The sequence below is a fragment of the Dicentrarchus labrax genome, unplaced genomic scaffold, assembly GCF_905237075.1.
Source record: "Dicentrarchus labrax unplaced genomic scaffold, dlabrax2021, whole genome shotgun sequence".
NCBI classification, from domain to species: Eukaryota; Metazoa; Chordata; class Actinopteri; family Moronidae; genus Dicentrarchus; species Dicentrarchus labrax.
The window spans coordinates 5626798-5649873 of NW_026136708.1; positions in this window are offsets into that span (position 1 = coordinate 5626798).

Below are 23076 nucleotides of genomic sequence, written 5' to 3' on the forward strand. Positions count from 1 at the left end.
GTAACGAAAACACAACAATTCTTTTATACCATGAAAACTGATATGAATACTCTATATTCTATTTCTGCTAATAGATCCTCCCAAATGTTACACACTGCACCTTTAACCTTTGCTTATTTTCCATAACATTGTTGATCTTAACCAATCCATCCACCCTGACTTCTCTCTGATACCTTTGTTTCTCTATAACAACGTCACAACATGTTCTCCATTACTGCTTTGTTATATATTAAAGAGACTTACCTAAAGCTCAGGACTTTGGTCAGGGTGTTTCAGTAGCCTTAACATAACCACACACAGGATGCAGGATGTGAACCCTAGTCTCGGGTTCAGGTCCTTTTTTGTCCTTTTGTGTGCCGACCATTATACCCTGTCCACTTCCCTTTGACTTCTCTGCAGGACAAAAACAACAAATGTTGCCGGTGAACAGTCCACACAGCAAATACATTTCATAAAAACATATCACCACAAACCATTTAGTACTATATAAACAAATATTGTAGGAGGCAGAGTCGCTTCATCACTCAACAGCTTCTTATAACGCTACATAATGGTGCCACAAGCTCGCATTTTTTTAGGTCCTTGGCTGCATTCCTGCGTTCCTGCCAGTCTCCTCAATGAGATCTACTTTGATAGAAGAGCATATTTTCGTTGAGTGTATCCGTAGTTTATGGATGGGCCCTGGGCTTTGTTCTTGGAGGACAGGCTGAATTGTAAAGCAGACATCAACAACCCTCCCCATCCTTATCAGACGTTAATTGCATACTAAGCAGCCTTGTCCCAGACCCCCAAATCACTGCCTGCATCTCAAATTTTGCCAAACGATTGAGCAGTAATGGTCATTCAGTCTGAATATGAGGCCAAACTAATTATGCATGTGTGTAAGAAATGAAACATGATTTTGAAGCGTACAGAAGGAACAATGGCTCAAAGTATTGATTTACAGAGTGCTTTTTCACACTAGAACGCCAGTGTGAGGCGTGGGTGTTTTCCTATCACATGAGCGATCGAACACGAGCGGAGAGGCGCGAAAAACACAGGCAGAGAGAGAAAAAGAGAAAAAATAAGGATGTGGGGCTGCATTGTAAACAATTCTTACCCTAGGCGCTGCGATTGGTTCATATGAGAAGCACGGCGGAAAAAAAAAAAAAATCATCACATTCACAGATGGCTACCCAATCCAAGGCAAATGTCAAAAGGACTCACATGACAGCCAGAGCACCTGTGAAAAAGAGCACAGCACAGAGAACACGATGGATTTACAGATGGTTATATGTGCAGGGAGATGATGAAAAGCCCATCACAAATGTCTCTGTATCATCTTATTTTCAGGGACAAAACATTTTGTGTGTGTTAAAGTGGCCGCAGATGATGCATTCCCATTTGGTCAGGATGTGTATATTTGCTGTAATAAAGCATAGAATGATCCAAAACAAGCATTTGTGTCTCTTTGAGATTAAATCACACTTGTGCCAGAAAACACTTGCAGGACAACAAATAATGAGATTCTGGTCATATACAACTTGTTTAAAGTACATTGTATTAAGGCTATTAAACAAAAAATTACTTTTTTTGTGGAGATATAAGCAGCAACAACCACGTTCCATGCAGGCTACTGTTTCACTAAAGGTCACTTCTAACTAAATGTAAATTAGCAAGTACTTCCTCTCCCACTTTCACATTATTTCATATTTTGCTCCCTCTGGATGATTTGAATGACAAAGCTTTGCAGAGCTTTGAGGCTAAAGGCATAAGAGTCCGTACAAAGCCGCATTCTCCCCCAGCCTATTCCCATCCAATACATATGCTAATACTTCAAGTCACAGCTGGTCGAAGAACTTACAGTATGAAACATTTTAAAGTTAAATTTATTCAAACTAGCATTTCAAAAATGTATCCGGATGGTACTGTTGGGCAGAAAAGTCCAAATATCCAAGAAAGTCGCCTTGTATGTGAAGAGACTGATGTATCCTTTTGCAATTAGACAGTAAAGACTCGCCACTATGGAATATGTAAAATGCCTAAATGAAAAAAAAATCAAACAAATAAAGTGAAATACAATACTCATTGTTATGTGTTTTCTTTTTGATTCATGCGTCAGTGAAAACCAATTAATTATTAAAGTCAAAAACCTAAATAATTGCTCTTTACCACATGAATTTTATGTCTCACATTAAATGTATAGATAAAAGGAATTATTTTGGTTTTGATTTCTTTTTATTTCAGCATTTTAAATCTTCCATACACTGCAGGCAACACGTGACATGCAATAAAACCAGATAGACCATGAGCCTATGTCTGTTCCTTTGTGCATAAAGCAGCTCTTACTGCTTCAAACAGGGTATTATCACTCAACATAATCTAAGGCAAAGTGTATGCGTGTGTGTGTGTGTGCATAAAGGGAAGAGAGGGTGTGTGTGTGAATGCTTTGAACATAGATGAACAATAAAAATTAAGGATGCTCAGAGGCCGTCAGAAGTGATTTATAATTGAAAACATTGACATATCAAAGAGTTTAAATTTGAACGCTCAAAGCAATTCATCAAACACTTTTGGCATAATTATGCTGATATGTGGCATTATAGGTTAACAGGCAGATAAAATACAATTAGGTCCTCGTTGATAGTAAAGTTCTAAGCCTCAGATGTGAGAAAAAGGCTTCAATGAAATGAATTTGCTAAGATATCTCTCCTGTTTCCTCTTTGTTTGTCTGCTTTTGTGCAGCTTCAGCATCTGTTCCCCCCACCTGCTAAACAAAAGTATAAAAGAATATTGCCTGCTGCTGTGGAGGTTACTCTACCCTGCCTGCTTGTATCACATTCATTTCATAAGGTGTCTTCGATGTTTAGACAGTGATCCAATTATGACTTTATATCTTTATGGTTGTGTTCAGGCAACTTTGTACTACCTGCGTTGGTTCAAAGCAACAGCGTGCCCTGAGGGTGTAACAATAATCTGGATCAAATCGAGGAGACCAGACTAGCAGCGCAAGATGAGGCTGCCTCAATTCAAACATATGGGACTGGAGAAAGCTGACAGATTGGAGTCTTAATTATACAAACATTTCATAGAGGCAGAGCTGCTTGCTCAAAGGAAAAACAACCTCATTGGTGCAATTAAACCTCAATGGACGGAGCGAAGGAGGATTTTATTCATTTCTTACTGTGAGGAGGCGGTGAGAAAAGAAAGTTATGATTAAATACAACTACTAATCAAAAAACTATACTGTTTACGTGTTAAAAGTGAATTCTTGACCTTGAAAAAAACAATCAACACTAAAGCAGCAGATATACCAAGATTTCCTGACCATTGACAGTATATACAGTAGAAAGAGCTGAGAGTGGAGACAACGTGAAAGTGTCTTAAGCCTGCATTCTATGTAATGGCCAGCAGGGGGAAGCTCCATTGGCTGCCAAAAAAAGAGCGATAGTGTTTATGGTCTCAATTGCTATTTTCAAGTCTTTTTGTATGCAACATGATGTTCATTTGGTAAATAATGGTCCCACTTAGAGTAAAACAGACAATAAAGCAGTGTATGCTTTTAGGGTGTGGCTATCTTGTGATTGACAGGTCAGTCTCAGACAAAACTCAGATCAAACTGTCAAACTAGGAAGTGCTGATCAAATATAAATCAAGATTCTGTTACTGTGCTGCCTACTTCTCACTTAAAACATATTTAAGGGACTGTTTATCTGCAATACAAGAACATATGAGACCAGGCAAGGCGCCATTGTTTCCTACTACAGACAAGACAAAACTACTATGTTACAGCCGCTGACCGACAACCATAATGCCAAACCCGAGGCTTCAAAACGGTACTCTACAAACCAATGGACGATGTCACAGTAGGTTTACACTTGATCCTGACATTAAGTCCCTAGTACGATTCAAACTTCAAAACCCCTTGATTCCTCCATTTCCCATAATACAAATTGATAGCATCTTTCATTAAATCCTCCGTGCCTGTTAAACACAATTGTCTTTCCACATCTCCAGTAAGTCCAAGCTGAGATAACCTTGTTGACATCACTATGACATTATCTGGGCTATTTTCTCAGACTAAACTGTGTCCCTTTAATATGACTATTATCAATTTGACATTAGCACATATACAGTAACTGTGTATGTAAAAGCAATTGTATTGTTGTATTGCCTTTAACACACACTTTTTCTGGTCATGTGTTTCAATAAAACTGCTGTGATTTTCTATTGGATCTAATTTGATATTAACAGCACTCAGCACAGCACCTTGACAAAGTTTCACTGGTAAGTCCCCTTTGTGCAGATTTCACCACTTTAGGCTGCTGTTACTGCTTTGTGTGTTTTGTCATCTTCCTCCCTTTCAGAAATCCTTTTTTGGGCCTGTAATCAGTAATGTCAAGGTTTCTCTCTGTGCAGAAGATGGAATTAAATAGAAAATGACAGCTTTTTATTAAAACACTGACTGGCTAATTGGTTTTTTTCCATCTTCCATGGACCGGAATATGCATACAATCTGACACTTACATCTCTACACATTTTTACATATCATTTACATATTATTATGGCACATACAGTAACATTTTGATATAAGATATTGACGGTAGGTCATTCTTCTTTTAGAAGAAAGATGTTTCTGAGTACTGTGGCTCTGTTTATTTGTTGAAACTTTATATTTTGCACATGGCTTTTCATAAATTGTACAGCAGCATATTTCTTTGTTAACTTTAATTTCTCATCCAATTACAGAATCTCTCATTCTGTTTCCCTTAAATGACTAGCAAACAGGTTTTCTTAAGATAGTATTGATGTTTTAGTAGGAAATCTGCTGATATTAAATTCAACTGCGATTGGCTCAAAACAACATTTAACTATTGTTCATTAAAAAAAAGACATATGGTTACTTGGATTTTATATTCATAGCTCCAACTGTTCTGTTGGTTTTGTACCATACTGGAACTGTATGGGACAGTATTTGCGGAGATCTCTGAAAAAATATAGGTCCAGTCGGGCAACAAACACAAGCAGTTATCAAATGATCTACCACTTACTTGGAGGTAAAACTGGAAGCCAGAGCACCAATTATGTTGCTAAAATTATACAGTCTAACATAAGTATGCTAAGGGCAGAAGGTTCACAATTGTATGAGGAAGCCATGCTGCAAGCTGTGATGGATGTTTGAGAGTTCGGGTCAAAAGGTTTACCCTGGGCGCCCAGTTAGCTCAGTCGGTAGAGCTGGTCACCCTCTATCAAATAAAGGCATTAAAAAAAAGGTTTACCCTGTATGATCATATAACTGTGGGTCTTAGTTGCCCCCTTTTCTATTTTTAGGGATTGGCCTTGCACTCAGAGATTTAGAATTACTTTGGTGAGTTAACCAATTGAACCAATGGCCAGAGCTACAAAACCATGTTCTAATAAGTCCTGGTTTGCCCTTAATATGTTGAATTGAACTACCTTGAACTTACTCAGAGAATTGTGTAACATTTTGGTAATTTTTAAGAGTTGGTAACAAGAGATACAACCAATGTTATTAACATTGACAGTTCTCTAAATCAGCTGTAAACACCATGTATGTTATTTCCCATATACAACAACAAAACCATTGATTGTTAATTATTACTATCATAATGAACCAAGACAACCTTATTGAGCAATGAACAGTAGATGCAGCAGGTTACCTCTCATTGGTACCTGTAATGATGTGTGCATGTACATTTGTTGGACTCAGTAAGGAAGTACTGTGTTCGAGCTCAAGTTAGAGTGGTTACCATGGAGAGTCCTGACGGGCCATGGTTATTCCCGCCTTTCTCCGCACAGATGATAGCCGAGGCCAAAAGAGGAAAAAGGTTATCTCGATCCTTTTTTAAACTTTATCTCTTCAACCATATTGTGCCTGCTATCCAATCCCCTGTCTTCTCAAGTCTGTGGCCTCACTATTTCTTCCTTTTTATGACAGCTAGAAAGAGATATTACCCTTTGTTCTCCACCTGGGGGAATTTTGAAGAGAAGTCATCCCATTTTCAGCAGGTGATTCTGTTCCTGCCTTACTTAGAAAACAGCATAATGAATACCAAAATCTGACATGAGACAATAAATGACAGGAGGAAATGTAAACATAATGACAAACCGGCCTGTGGACAGCAAAGCCTCTCACACATACCAGCATTCATGGATATAAATGCACCTTGCGTTCTTGGTTTGGACCCAAATTGATCATTTTATACACAAAATGTGTGCTATTAAAGCATACCTGAGGGAGAGAGCTGTCGCTGAATGTCCACGCTGCATTCACAACCAAATAGAAGCAGAAACTTGGAAACCATGACTGCTTTCAAAGGAAGAAGAGGAGGTGGGAGAAAATGAAAGTGGAAGACAGCAAGGCTTTAATAATTAATTCGTCAGAGTTTTGGTCCTGGGAGGCCAGAGGAAAATATATTGGTGTTTGAAAAATGCTAATTAAAGAAAGAAGCACACTTTGGTTTGGAAGGCATCCGTCTGCCCAGGCAGTTTGAAATCTCACTGCTGCCTGGGCTAATGGTGCTAGTAATGCCTTTGGGGAAACACGGCATGAAACACAGAGGCGGGCGCTAATGAGTCTTGCGGACCTCTCCGGCACACAGGATGAATGAGAGCGATGAAGAGAAGACGCTGAAAGGGAAGAAGGAGCCACACTTGGTGGAAGACTTTTCGTATTCTTTTTAAATTTCATGGCAAATGAGGGAAGAGGGATCCCTCGGTGGGTAAAACTGGATTCACACACACCCCATAGACAATCTGTTGGCAGCCAATATTGAGTCACACTGCAAATGGGATCAAAATAGAGCACACAATGAGCAACACACTTACAATGTTGGTTTCACGCGGCACAAGACAGAGAAATAATGTGAAGGAACGCAATTACATAGAAACAATCTCACTTGTGCGCAAGCTTTCATTTCTGCCCCTGTTTCTAATAAGCGTTTGGCCAAATTGTACGGGATGATTTGTGCATTCCATTAAACATCCCAACACTTAAACAAGAAAGGGAAAAAGCAATGTGGAAACAAGAGCCTACAGTCATGCTAGCTGCTCTGGCTGTACTTACACACAGCTGTGCATTGGGCTAAACGCTAAAATCAGCATGCAAACAATGCTCAAAATGACAATGCTAACAAGCAGCTGTAATGTTTACCACAATAATCATCTTATTAAACGTGTTAACATGTTAACACCTACTTAGCACTAAACACAAAGTACAAATGGGAATGTCATTAGTTTAGCATTTGGTCACAAACCAAAATATTGGATAAGCTTAAATGTTTAATCTGATGATGCTGCTTGCTTGATGGAAAATGAAGGGATCACCAGTGTTTTTACATTTCATCCTGAGGGGTACATAAATGTTAAAAACAAGTTTTATAGCAATCCATCAAATACTTTATTATTATATATATTATATTTCACTTAAACCCACAAATGTGATGGTCGCACAAAATAAGGGGATCGAGAATGAGGATTCATCAACTGGGAATTTGGGGACTTAGAGTAAAGGTCAGGACATCACCAAATTCATCAGGATTTAACCTCTGGGGACCCTGAATGTCTGTACCAAACTTATTGGCAATCCATCCAATAACTGTCAAGACATTTAACTAAAAAACAGTGTAAGTGTAAAAGTCGAGTGAAAACCAAAAACATTAGGGTTCATCCTCTGGGGCTTGTTGAGGTGGCAGTTTGGTTAGGGTTAGGCAACAAAACTACTTTTAGGAAAAAAATCATACCTGACAAATCAGCATTGAATTATGGATTCATACGGACCTCGAACAGCAGTCTCCTGGGTGAAAGTCCTGTTTGTTTTACCCATTCATCCACCCCATCACTCTTTAATCTGGTACCGCACCTTCACACGTGTGTGCTCACGTCTACTTGAGGCAGAACGTGACGCTGACGCGGTATTCTCTAGAGGATCGCAGGTCGATTACACTCTTTGGCACGAGACTGGGCTTTCGCATAGATACGTTCTTTCCCTTCTGTCCCTGTTCTCATAAATGGTTGTCAGTTTATACTCTATATAATTTTTGCATTCCATCAATGCATTTCCCATGACAATACAAGACTAGCTATTAAATGACAGTCATTAAGTGTTAATTTTCAGGCTTGTATATTTTCTTGACATTTGCCTCCAGCAAATAAGGTGCAGTGAACAAACAGAAACAAATTAACCGTCTCTGGTTTCTTTTGTGCCATGCACTCATGAGATGTAAACAGAACAGTATGTGCCTTCCTCTTCAACATGAAAAGAATCTATTCCTGTAGGTAGTGCTTACTCTGTGCTCTCTAGGGAGTTTATTCAAATGATTTTCACGTGTAGGTTTGTTTGATCTTAGGAAGTGAAGTGGATTTTGTTGTTCCTCCAAATTATATACAATATATCATATCACTCTTATTCTAACGCAGATGGTGAATATGATGATAACTGCTACAGTAGCCTTTCACTATAGTGTTGGTTTCTTGTCCTCCCACAGAAACGAACACAATCAAAGCCACACTTAAATTGGAGGTAATGAGATTTAATGTACTTCAAGAATGTGTTCTCTGCTGGAACAATCTTTACTGCATGCTGCTTCATTAGACGTCCTCCACAGCCTGATAAAACACAAGTGTCTTATATCCCGTACAGTATTCTATTTCTATCCCATAAGAGATAGCAATCTGAGGACGGAGGAGAGATATCGCCTTTGTAGTGGCAGATCGTCAGAAAGACGAGATCCAATCTTTCTCTTTCTCCCTCTCTCTCAGCTGAGGACAGATGGGGCTGATATATTGCACGTGCAAGGTCCCACAGAGCCCCTTTTCAAAATATGCGATGCACGTCGATGATAAAGTTGAAAGCAAGTGTATCAGAGCAGATATCTCATAACCAGAAGATAACTCACATAACTCGACAAAGATTAGAGTTTGATTAGACACAGACTGTTTTATTGATCTCCGTGCTTCCATCAGATCTGATAAGATCGTTCATTCAAAGCATCCCATTAAATGATATAACCTTGCTGCCTGATGTGAAAATCTGCTCTTGTGCCTCAGCATGTAACCGTCCATTAAGCTGAGAGGTATTACCAGCGGGGAAATGTGCATTTCCCCCACTTCCGTGCTTAAGTACAGTTTTGCTGTACTTGTACTTGAGTACTTCCATTTTTTGCCAATCTATACTTCCACTCCACTAGGAAAACACTGTGCTTTTTGCTCAACAGCATGATCTGACAGCTGGAGTTTCTAGTTATTTGCAAATTATTATTCATAACATAAAACATCAAAACATATCAGCTTCGAAAACATTATGTATTATAAAAGTTATTAATTTATTCCTAAAAGATATATTCCTAAAAGATATAAAACAAAAAATATACAAAAATGAACTATAGTTGCTGCTTTAATACAAATTATTATTCAACAACCCGAATGCTTCTTTGAAACCACACATTGTTTCCGCCTGATAAAAACAGTATCTGTCATCACCCATCTGCAGTAACGTTATGTCTCTGCTAGTAATGATAGCAAACATGGGCGGTTCTTGGAAGAAAAAACAGTTTAATGGTAACTGTACACAAAGGTATAAAAATTAAAAATGAGATTAAAATGTCACTGACGCGAACTAGACTCAAATTTTTTTAATTTTTGTTCAATATCACAAGACTGAAAAATTCAATGACTGAATTGGACTAAACATAAATTGAATAAAAGTAATTATTATAAGAACTTCATAGTTTTAATAAGATGGAGATTGTTGCATATCAAACAGCCCAACAATGGGACGCCCTGGTAGCTCTCCTGGTAGAGCTGGTCCCCCATGTACTGAGGCCGAGTCCTTGCTGCAGCGGCCATGGGTTCGAATCCGACCTGTAGCTGCATGTCATCCCCTCTCTCTCTCCATTTCCTGTCCATCTTCAGTTGTCCTATCCAATAAGACAAAAAGCCACCCAAAAAATATATTAGGAAAAAAAAACAGCCTTACAATATATATGGTAATAAGAAAATCAACACCTCAACCAAGTGCAACAAAAACTCATTAATGCATTAGTGATAATATTCCTAAAATAATATAACTTTCTGAATACAGACTTTCACATTACTGTATTCTGCAGTAAAGGATTGTGCATACATCTTCCCATTACAGGAAAACCTTGAGCATGCAATGTGACGTGGTTATACACGTTTACAATTACAGTACACTTCAGAACGGGGAGGTGAACGGTTAATGTTCCCAGGCGCTCACCTAACAATTGACGCCAGAGGTCATTAGCATTCACGGCGTCGTTCGGCTTCCCCTCGCCATCGGTCCCACTTCATCAGTTAAACAGCGAGCTTCTAACCCTGGCTTTGTTTGGTGGGAGCTTCCATGTCTGATAAGGGCCCCCCTGATATGGCTGACATCATTAATCACCAGCAATGTGGGAGGACAAGGTGGGCAGGTTGAGAGCAGCAAGTACTGCCATCTCTCCCTGTGGATCCTTTTTAACGGTGCTGTGCTCCTAATTAATAGAGCTGGCCCTTTCTCTTTGCAGATATACATCAAAATGCATGCAGGGAGAGAGGTAAATAATGGCAGGCAGACAGGGAGTTTAGGATTACTGCTCTCTGTCAGAGACATACAGAGAGCAAGAGGGATGGAGTGAATCAGAGAGGAGGCTGTGTGCTTATACTGTATATGAGAGATAAAGCTAGAGAGACAGTGAGAAAGAGAGGGAGGTGAGCCTCAGTGGACGGAAAACTGATATTGCCAAGTACTTGAAAGGTGTAACCGCAAATGTCAGCACCATCGATAACACCACCTTGTTGGTGACCATTTTTCGTCTTCACATTAAGCGCCCAGGAGGGCAGTAAAAACAGTCGAAGTGGGGAGAGATGAAACATGGGGCCAAAGCTTTAATTTTACTGCTCATGCACGCTGCTGGAACCAACTCTTAATTGCCTGTTACAGATGATGGATTAAAAAAAAGCAGGGCAGGGTGTATTTACGCACAGCTTTGTCAGGCGACCAGCTTTCAACTTTAACTGTTTATAGGATCCTGTCAGTGTCTGAGCAAGTCTTGTGATTCAAAGAAAAACCAAAAGTGGAGTGATAAAAATAGTAGTGAATATGGTTATTTTCTGCTCTTCTATGCAATCATGTTTGTGCAGAGCTGCCAGCTCTCACGCTTTCACCGTGTGACACACGGTTTTGCCTGTTTTCACACGCACTCACGCCACACATCCAATTTCTCACGCAAAAAAATTCCAATCTTGGGCCGTTTCGGTCCCCTGCACTTTTTACCGTCCAAAAACAATGTCAGCTATAGTAAACAGAGTCTCATCAAACACTAGGACCAAGAGGAAAACGGCCGCTCAAGTTGAAGCCTGTTACCTTTAGTTTAGACCGCCCAAAAGGTCCTCGATTGGCTCTGATGTTTCTTGTGTGATTGGCCGTCCGCGCTGTCTCACTCCATCTTGCTTGCACACCGGTCTGCTGGAGTTGCCCAGGTAATACCAGAGGTTTCATTTACATTCACGTTTCGGTGTCCATGTGCGTATGTGCGTGCGTGCGTGTGTGTGTGCGTATGTGTCCAGAATGTTTATTCTATATTTACATTTACATTCTTTGCAACCAGTCAAACCAAAAAAGGGAACAGTAAACGTAAAAGTAGTAAAAGAAAACTAGAAGAACTACTATTGGGGGCGCCCGCCGGTTAGCTCAGTTGGTAGAGCTGGCGACTCACATACGGAGTTGCTGCAGCAGCGCGGGTTCAAATCTGACCTGCTGCCCTTTGCTGCGTGTCATCGCCTCTCTCTCCACCTACCATCACTGTCTCCCTACAGCTGTCTCTATAAATAAAGCCATCAAAAGGCCAAAAAAACAACTTAAAAAAAAAAATACTTATGTCCCCACCTCTGAAATCAAAATTTCATCCTTGATCTGAGCTGAGACTAGGTATGTAACAATGAAATATCGTCCAACTGAGTACTCACTCTCTTAAACTTTAAATCTTGAAATAAATTATTTGTTTGGGCGTGTGAACATGATTTAGTGTGGTGAAATCTGTCATAACAAGCAGCAGGAGAGCACCTTGTTAACGTCGTGGTATACTGACTGCTCAAAATATCAGCTCATTGCATTGTTTATTTACTCACAGTTTAATACCATTCTAATCAAAATATCAATCAACCTACAGGTACCTAGGCCAAATCTTAAACACTGGTCTATGAATAAGGCTTTATTGTGATACAGGCAGTCATTTAGGCGCAACAATAGTTTTCTGGTTGAATGTTCAGCTCAAGTCTAGAAGGCCCTACAAGTTATGATGCCAGTCCATCTCCAGTAGGCTGCCCCTATCAGCGGCTTTGGGCCTCCCCACAAACCACCAGAATGCAGCGTACAACATGGGTACAACATCAAATTAATTCCAATTCTCTGATAGCTGAGCCACCAACTTGTGTGGCTGCGTGCGCGGCATAATTTTGGTCACCCCCGACAAAATCTCACTCTAAGGTTTTTGAAAAGTTGGCAGGTATGTTGTGTTACTTTTCTTGGTTGAATGAATGCTGGAATCAGTGTATTTGCATGGGGATAAAACTCAGGAGATGAGATAAAAAAAAGTTCACCCCTCAAAGACGCGAGATGCAATTTGCTTGTGTGCAGGTGAGATTATACCCCAAAAAAAGGTGTTATATAACATATCTCCTCGCTAAGCAAATACATAAACAAAACCACTGACTAGAAAATGTGTGAATGTGTTACAGAATGCAGGAAATTATGTTTCCCACTTCAGCATTTTTACTCTTGAGAGTTAAGGCTTCTTATCTCCATACTAATGTCCCTGCTATGCTCATAACCACTCCTGTCACTTCTCAAATTAAGGGCACTTAGTCACCTGAGGAAAAAAATAAATATAAAAAGCTTTTTCTAAAAAGATGCTCCAGTCAGAACAAAATGAACCTCCTCATTAATTACTTCAAGTTGCCAGGTACGCACATTTTCTCTCTTGAGTACCTTACTCAAGAGGAAAAAATTATATAATGGGGATTCTGTTCCAGCCTGAATATTACTGGCGACCAGAATTTGAATCTAATAAAATATCATTCAACATCGTTCATACAGTCACACTTGGTCCCCTCAGGCCTGTGCAATTGTACAGTCACAGTAATCAACCAATCACTGGCAGCAATTTAGCAAAATTACTGCAGTTTTTCTGCAGCGAATGTGACCAACAGAATAGCCAGAGTCAAAGTGGTTGTAATACACATATCTGTTAATTAGGTGCCAGGAAAAAATAGCTCTGCTTCTGTAATTGCCGCCAATCACAGCCTGTTCTTGGACATGTATATGATAGAGCTAAGATGAAGGTGGATTCATGGGAAAGTGCGATGTAAAACGTGTAAGCCATGTAAGACTTTTCAGCACCTTTTCTTCACTGTACTGTACTATTTAACCTGCGTCTTTGGTGTTCTCAGTCAAAGGAACACAAAGACTAGCTCCAACGTCAAAGGGCACATTTTGAAACGGCCCAATTCCTCAGATAGCCTCAATATACCAGAATTGTATACCATACTGTGATATATGGAATCCTGTCAAGTATTCCACTCTCTGGGCAGAATATACAAGTATATCTCACAATCCCCTTGAGGAGGAGGGACCCGCCTTTGAACAATGCATCTTCATACATATAACCCAGTATATTTTGAATAAAAATCTTTGCTGACTAACATTACATTTTGTTGACCGGGGTGCTTTTTTATGCTCAACCTTTGCTTTTGATGAGGAGGATACAGCCTCCTTCAACTATGCATTAAAGTCATTGAATATTTGAAGTCGGGGTAAAAGATGGAGATCCTGAACATTTCCCTACAATATCTATGTAATTGAAAACTGCAACACTATCTAGTGCGCCCTTGAAGAGGGTCTTAAGCCTAGGCAGCAGAGGCTTGCACGGGTCCAGTTTTGCAAACCCGCACGCGCAGAGCTCAGTAACAGAACTGATCCAATACCCGCAATTCCCTCCAGGTTAAATCCAGACCCAAAATGACCCGTTAATACTTAAAAATAGTAACATGTAGAAATATTAAATCACCAATTGTTGCTACTCACTATGCTGCCGCTGCGTCCACACGGCTAGCTGGGCACAGATGTCAATCCAGTCCTGTGTCAGTTCGCTAAATCCATCTCCACAGGCAGTTTCAACAATCTGATGTCCCAGCATACAAACGTTACAGTTATCTGGGTTACAGCGTCCTTGTCTTGTCTTCCTACTTTGGCATTTTGAGAATTGTTTTCTCAAAAGTTTCTGTCAACGGACACAGAACCTGTGCCGCTGCTGCAGCTAAATGTTTCCTTGGAGAGGATATGCGAGCTTGTGGCTTCCATAGTAAAGGAAAAACCTGGACCCTAATTAGGCTTGATAATATTTAGCTGATTAATATGTTAAATATAGCCAACACAGTTATTTTTCATTCTAGATTTCTCCAGAAAAAAACACATTTTTGTTCTCACCCGCTGCCCGCCCGCATTTAGTACCCGACCCTGTGCAGAACTCTGCTGGGCAGTCTTGTTCTGACTCTGAGGAGGAACGGGTGGTGTGAAAAATGATTTGAGAGACTCCTTGTGAGATATAACCATTGCTGTAAACACGTCAAATAAAGTGAACTAGTCTTACTCGTTCTTTGGCTCGTTGAATACAGTTCATGTTACTGTTAGGGTGTAACACGGTTAATAGGCTTCCATTTTGCTTCTCCAAAGGTTAGGACTGTCAATACCGCTCACTATTGGTCAGTGCAAAAAAATTGCATGGATTTACTTCGCCCCTACTAATTGTCCACTTATTGCAGTAATTCCATTGGAATCAGTCGCTGCAAAACTTCAACTTTTTAAATGCTGGTATGGTGGTTTTTGTGTGTTTAAAATCAAGTTCAAGTAATATCATATAAAGTTAGCACATTTTTATTATTAGACTTTGTAACCCAACCTTGACTGTCTTGTGCAGTTTGTCACCTTCTCTAAACTAATTAATTTTTGAAAGAGAGATAGAATGCAATTTTATACTCCTAACTGCCTTAATTAGCTACTGTGGTAAAGTTCACCTTCTCTCCTCTCTCTTAAGAGAAATCTGCACTCTTGAGGGTTAGAAAAGGTTAGGGCTGGTGAGTAAAGTGGTCAACTACCGTGTGAATGTGTACAAATGTGTGTGTGTGTGTGTGTGTGTGTGTGAGAGAGAGAGAGAGAGAGAGAGAGAGATTAAAGGAGACATTGATGAAACGATTCCTTTCTGTTGGTAAGCATGCAGAGAGAAAACAGACAGTGGGATGCTTGACACCCTAAACCCCTGTGCTGGGTCTCGCCATGGGAGGGCCCTGCGTCGAGTGTGAGTAATTACATGTGTGAGCACTTCGCTGCCCTGTGGCTTCTAAGAATCCCCTTCATAATGATCTCCACAGACAAAGTCACAAACGTACACACACACCAAAACCACATTCATATTGTTTCAATCAGTCTCTCAGGCGTGCTCATTATGGGACTCAAGAATCGATTTTCGTCCGTCCTTGTTGGTTGCGCTCATATTTTAACGAATGGAATGACTTTTCGTGGGTTTAATGGCTGTGATAGTCACAATATACACACTGTAGTTATTAGGTCATTAATCTTCTGTAATCCTGAAAAAACTCTCATATACATCACGTTCTATTTCTGACTTCTTCAAGGAAATGAGGGCAGGATGTGATGCGATTCTTGTCCCATACTGGGCGATCAGATTTGCTTAGGCGAACAGGCCGATCGCAGCCGATTCCTTTACAGTACAACACATCCCCAATGAAAGCACACGTCTCGGTTACACTTAGACAATTGAGGCGAGCTTTCCCCCCTAATCCATAATGAGATTCCTGGCGGTTTTACAATTGATACTGCATGATGAACTTTAATGAGATGCTTTTGAAAAGATGAGCCGAAATCAGCACTTTTGCTTGGATTACAGGCGGGCGGCGTGGAGGAAGAAGAAGGGGGGGAAAAGAATCTTTTGCCAAGTGAGGGGAAAGCCGTATTGATCCATATGCATTGTCTCGTTAATTTTGCTAGAGGTGTGGATTCCTTGTGATCAATATCCAGCGACTGCATCTTTATTCTTCTGCGTAACCTATTACTGTCTCTGAAATGCGAGGCCCACACCACAATTAGAGCTCTGGAGCAGGCAAGGCCAATCAATAGCATAGACGTATGATGTGTACAGCAGGAAGCAATAACTAGTCAGAGGTACAGGGGATATTCTTTCAAGGCTAAAGGCTAATCTGGGTGAATGACTCCACCTTAGTCAATAGTCACCATAGTTCCCTAAAGTGTGGACTTAATAAGAAGTGGAGCCCTCAAGGATTTACCCAATAGGGCTTCAGGCTCCAGGGTCATATGCATCTATCTTGTGCTGTTATGAAAGTAATCATCTGCTGACTTATTTGCCTTTTGCATGATGCACTGGAGAACAAGAGAGGTTACACAAGCTCCCAGAGCAAACATGGCTGAGGAGAGGAGGGTATGAAGGACAAAACACAAACTTTTCCAAATTTAGAAATGCTTAAAAAGCAAATAAGAGAAGTAAAACAAGAGGAAGAAACATTAGGATAAAGGAAATTAAAGAACCCTGTGCTAGTCAGAAAAATGCCCCCCCCAAAAAAAAAAACCCCTCACACACACACACACACACACACACAAAAAAAAAATATATTTTTAAAAAAAAAATAGCAATCAGCCATATAATCAGATGAAAATAAGAATCGTTGTGTTTTTGTTACCTTGGAATGAAACAGTTTTATCTTTAGTCCACCATGTTTCTACAGTAGCCCAGAACAGACAAAACCAAACACCGACTGTAGATAGGACAATTCGTGTTTTCTGCGACTACTGGAGTTTCTCCTACACACTTGGAAGGTGAGCGGTATTCAGTTTGTTGCAATCTGCAACTTCACCACTAAATGACACAAAATCCTACACACTGGTCATTTAAAGCAACATCTATCCAAAACAGTGTGCGGATAAAATGTCTAAATAATAAAAAGGCAAATGAATAGGGAAACAAGTTTCAAAGGTTTAGATAATGCTAGTAATGCTAATGTAATACCCATAATGACCGATCCAAATTTTATATAGTAATTGCTGCTAGTAGTCACTGTGTAAGGTTGTGTTAACTCACGTATTAACACCAGTGAGTTAGCATTAGTAACATTATTTAACAACTGCTTTTTATAAACACTTACACTAGCTGATTAGTGTTTTACTCATCCAGTCACACTCCTTGGCTCAACAAAAAAAGCAACAACAGTTTGCATCAATCTTTTTGAGTTATGGCAACTTCATGAAATTATGTTCAACAAATGTGTTACATTGAGTTAGGGGAATTAGCTTTTCCTCTACAATCAAAGGTGTTGTTAATTACCACTTAATAATTGGTAGCATAAACACATACGTTTAATTGACTTTTTTTCCTCATGTTATTTATGTCATCACAACTTATAAAAAGAATGTTTGCAACTGAAAAGGTTTATCTAAATCAATAAATTAGAACTTTCATCTGCAACCATGCATTTATTTAAGTAGTGACAATAAGTCCACTAAATTACTTTTTAGAGTGCAGCTCTTTGTAACTGAGACCCAGTCTGGGACCCAAGTTGGGCTAGATCCAAGTTAAATTCAGTTAAGCAAGACAGGCAGTCTTAACTGTCAACTGCAGGGGGAAATGACATGTTTTGGATCAGGTCTAATTATCCTCAGGTCTATTTCGGACTGGTTCTGACTGTTTGTTATGGATTGAGTCTCTTCATTTTGGGAAGTTTTTCCTCTGGTGCGTGTTGGACCTGTAGAGACCTCGACAACCAATGCCACCACTATTCCCAACAGTTCAGGAGTCTATAGGAAATATGTCATGATTATGATAATGTTGATAAGCATGAAAGAGCAAACTAATTAGGCTTTTAAAAATGTTGATGATAATATGAATACTGATGACATGAGAGCTGGTTATTAAGCCAATGGCATCATGGTTTTCTATGGGATGATGTAAATGTTTCCATGCAATCAGCGTTGCCAAGCTCAGCTGATGACAGGACTGCAGCTGCAGACTGAGATGACATCGCTGCATAGCTCAAAGCCTCCTCGCCCAGCTGTATTTTCATATCAGCAGTACAGTGGCTGTTAGCATATTAGGCTGTCCTTTTCTGTCACTCCCTGCCATGGTTTACAAGTAAACGGAATGACTATAAATCACTGCTAAATCACACAGCAGAACTAAGATTATGTTTAGAATAATGCTGTAGCTATAAATCTTCCATGCTGCTGACTGGACTAGACAAAAACACCAGTTTATTCTGGGGTTTGTAATATAATTTCCAATTCAGATTAGCCTGACATTGATGGATTGTATCATCATTCTCTCAAAATGCAAACTGACTTTTTTTGTTGACAGGATGACAATTTGACATTAGTTTATTGTGTGGGTGGGCTGTTCTGCCAATAGTTTGGGGGAATAAAAATCAAATTAAATAGATTGTCAGATTTAGAAGTTTTCATTAACTCTGAGAAAAAGTTTGGAGGAGAAACTTTACTGCTTGTCATTTAAACATGTCTCCACATAGTATTATGCATCCCATTGCCTGTGTAGTAACAGAGAAGGAGATTATAGATATTGGTGAATTGTGTATCTAACAGCATACTGGCTTTCTCTTTCTGAGTGCAGAGGCACTTACTGGAGAACAGTGATGGCTGTTGGTCATTTGTATATGGATTTCACTGCCACGTTTGAGAAGTTGCGGCTCTCAGGTATTCACTGCAGCATGAAAAGCAATAAATAGCAGAGCTATCTCACTGTTAAAGTCCACTTACCTCTTGAGGGCCCGGCGCTCTATATGTAAATGAGAGTGCCTTGTAACAAGTATGCACACACACACACACACACACACACACACACACAAATAGGTATTCTCCCTATTTCTTTCATACTCAGAGACACACAAACTTTCACGTGCACACACACTCAACGACAAGTGATTCCAACTGTGTTCTGCCTTAGATGAAAACAAAATACTCAATGAAGTCCTTTCCTCCGGCAGAGGTGGACGCGAGGTGACTGCGTCCTCCTCCACCATTCAAGTGTGATGCCTCTGTTTTCCTCTTGTTTTCCTTTCTTTTCCTCCACTTCACACTGGCTCAGAAACAATTGAATTAGACAGTGTTTGCCAAGCTGTTAATATCCTGAAAATCATTGGGTGGTTTGGAAGGTACGGAGGCCTTCTTTGTTTCCAGATCAGAGTGCTTGCACAAAGCAGGCCTTTCAGCTTTCAATCACAATATTCGGACCAGAGATGAAAGCCAGAACTTTGTTTTCGACCCCACCCCTCTGCAGTGTGGACCTGAAAAGTCTGAAGGTAATGCCAGTTAATCACATACATCAGTCAAACTAAAGAGAAAAGCAGCAATGACCCTGCGTGTCCACCGCTCATTCCCATGGCATCCTCATGACAGAGGGTCAGACAGGGAGCAGCGAAGAAAAACAAACTTCAAATATGGAGTGGGTATTTAATTAACCATGACAACGTAGTTGGGCTTAACGAGCATTTCTTCCCCGACTTAAGTCTGCCAACCATTCTCTGCAGCCTCTCGCAGTTGCTCAGGGAGACTCAACATCTTCACCAGTTAGCCACAAAAATGAGTGGGACGCTTGCCAAAGCTTTGTAAATATACACGAAGATGAAACAGCTCTGCCAACATCCTCCTGGTACACTGAGAATGAAGCTTTAATGAATGTATTTCATGCTAACTATTTTTAATAGAGGCCTTGGTTTCCTGAATGACGGTGCACAGCTGGCAGACATGTGTGGTGCTTTTTATTCCTTCTTATTTCAGGCTGGTACTGACCTCCAAACAATGCTTTACTTCTACACAAACAATGTCCAGCGAGAGTGATTTTATGTTACAGGCTCACAATGAATTAGATTGGTGCCCCACATGTAATAATAGGGGTTAGCTGTGCAAAACATAATTATGACAATAGTCAGGAACACTGTTATCATTGTTTGGCATTAACATGCATCACTTCTGCTAGCTCTTTAGGATGTGAACACTCACATGTGTGCACTGCACTAAACTAAATACTGTTCTCTTTGAGTACAGGAATCACATTAAACATACAGACGTGGCAGAAACATTGGTTCCCTTGCATTTTATTAAAACAGTGTTGAAATGAAATATTATCTGTGTTTGGTTTACAGCGGAACAAAAAAAGAACTGCTTATTCTACAAAGACATTCTAAAATGAATGTTTGAACAAAATCATCAGTATACCCTTTAGAAGTTATTTTGTTGGGATATTTCAAGCCAACTATTGCATTTTAATTAGCATCGCAGCTGTTTCAATCTTATAATCACTCGTGCAGCCAGTTTGAAAGGAGAAATATATTCACTCTGCTCTCTTGTACCACTGCATGCATCACACTGAAAGTGTAAAATGCAGTGAAGTGGTATGAAGAGATTAGAAAAGGGGTAAAAGGTAAGCGTGGTCAACGTTAAGGTTGCAAGACCATCTCTCCGAAGAGCTTGACATTCCTGTGACCACTGTTGGCAATATTATTAAGAAGTTTAAGGCCCATGGGATTGTAGCCAACATCTCTGTATGCGGTTGCAAGAAGAAAATTGGCCCGAGGTCGAACAGAAGGATTTCTTGGATGGTCGAGAAAGAAGGAAAACTGCAAAACAGATCCAAGCTAATCTTCAGGTTCAAGGTACAATAGTTTAAAGTTGCGCCATCACATAACTTAATGTGCATCAGCTGTAATCTGCAAGAGCAAAGCACACTGGTCATACATAGTGAAGCTCACAACACCCTCTGACTCTTTGGCTGTCAGCTTTAAAAAAAAAGGGGGTTTTCCAATATCCATTACTATTTGTGACCCCATCTTAACACAACATTCATTCATGTGTATCACAAATGTAATGTAAAACGTTAACCCTACACACAAACAAAACTGAGAATCTGTACACTGGTAAATAACGGACTGCTGTAGTAGTAAGAAATTCAGCCGAGATGTGTCACCATGTAGGAAAATTTCCCAGAATTAAAGCTGCATTTCTGAGTTTGTAATTACAAAAGCTCAAAACCATTAGGCAGTGAAAATATAGAGATCTTTGTGAGTGAAACTGGTGTCGTAAAGGAGAGCCACACTCTGCAGTCTTTCAAGGGCAGCCGTGTGGCATTGACAATGCATGCTGAGTCTCACCTAGAGGGCAAAGTACCAAAACAGCAACTTTTTTTTAATCAACAGCATGAATTCATTTCTAAAGCCCTCTCCCTACTGTTTTAACTTAGACGTACCTCCTCATTTTTCCAAAGCACAGATCATTAAAATATCTTGAAATAGTTCTGGTAAAAACTGCCCACAGCAATGCAACTGTGACTCACTGTGAGATATGACTTTATTTCCCTTAGCTGTTAAATTAGTTTTTCATGTTTAAGTTGTTTTATTTAGGGAAGCTTTCTGGTTGAGGCCTTTCTCGTAAACTTCAATTCGCCGCAGGCTATCACTTATAAAAAGGGGAGGAAGTGTGCGTGTTGAGATTGAAGCCAGCTATCTCCGCATACAGAACAGTGCTTCACCCTCTCGTTCTGAAGAAATAGGTGCAAAAAAAAAAATCGCTTCATATAAGCGTAATATCCACTATGACAGGATTTAGTGTGGGTGAGCAATTTTAGAGCAAGCTAACCACCCCTGTCTGTCTATCTCTGTACAGCGCTGCATGCAATCGTAGCCCATGCCCAGCTCGATCATAAATGAAAGTGACTTTGAGAGCAAACAAACAAACAGAGCTTAAGTGAATCAGTTAGGCAGAAAGAGGCATGTGGCAGGCAGGCAGGTGATGGATGGTGGCGCTTAGGAGCCGTGGCTTTTGGGTAAGTGACAATGACACACATAAAGGTCCACCATTACCCATTTTAAGATGCGGTTAAAATCCTTATCGACCCGCCCGCCTCACTTGCCAATATGCCAGAGCATCACGCCAGCTGGAGCTAGATTGCAGGCAGGGAATGATTTGCATTGACGAGAACCACTCTCTCTCTCTCTCTCTCACTCACTCACATGCACACTTTATACACAGACAAGTTTATGTGAGCAGGGTTTGAACCCAAAAGAGCAAAGCACCCGTAGTAGCTAATCATTGGCGGATTCCAAATGCTGTACTCCGCTATTCGTCACAAGCGCACTTCAGAGTAAAGTGTGCTGCAGAGTCAAATTAATACCTGACACCAATTTGGTCGAGGAGGCTTTCTTCCACATCTCCCAATGCTGCTACAGACACTCACCTGTGCCAAATAATTGCATGAAATTACAGCTTCTTCTACAGCTTTCTGAGTTTTTCGGCACTTAAACCAAGTTCAAACGTCATGTGAAGCATCAGTGCATCGAGCAGTAAACCACATGGTGCTGGGTGTTGTTTCAATCAGCCAATGACAAACACACCCATCCTATATTTTGATGCATTACTTCAGAAAGTCAGTTACTAGTTACCTCAGAGGTTTACCCCTGAAGGAGTGCAGCAGTGAAAACAGCAAGAGAGTTATCATCGCTACGACCATTCCTGTCATTCTTGAAGACAATCTTACAAACTGGAAACTAGTAAGTGTAATCTGGGTTGTGCTTTCTAGTGTTTCACTGCTTCCTTGAGTGCTCTTAACACTCCTCTCCTTTCTAACCTATAAAAACAGTTCCAACAAACTAGCTGACTGTTTGTGCAGTTTTTTGTTTTTTCACTCTGATAACTGCTGCTGATGAGCTGCTTCGGTGAGGGATGGGTGAACAGCACGAGCAGCTCAGCACTCAAACTAAGACACGAACAGAGTGTTAGTTTGGAATTATGTGGTGTTATTGATGTTAAGTTTAATGCTCTGGATGTTATTTTCTCGGGGGAAGAATTTAAATTAAGAAGACTTTAAAATAAGGCATACACAACCCTGAATAGTGGCTAGGGTTGGAATTTTATGGCATTTTACTAAATCTGTTATGGAACGTCTTCTTACTTAATCAGAATCCTTTTGAACCCTTATCAAATCAATT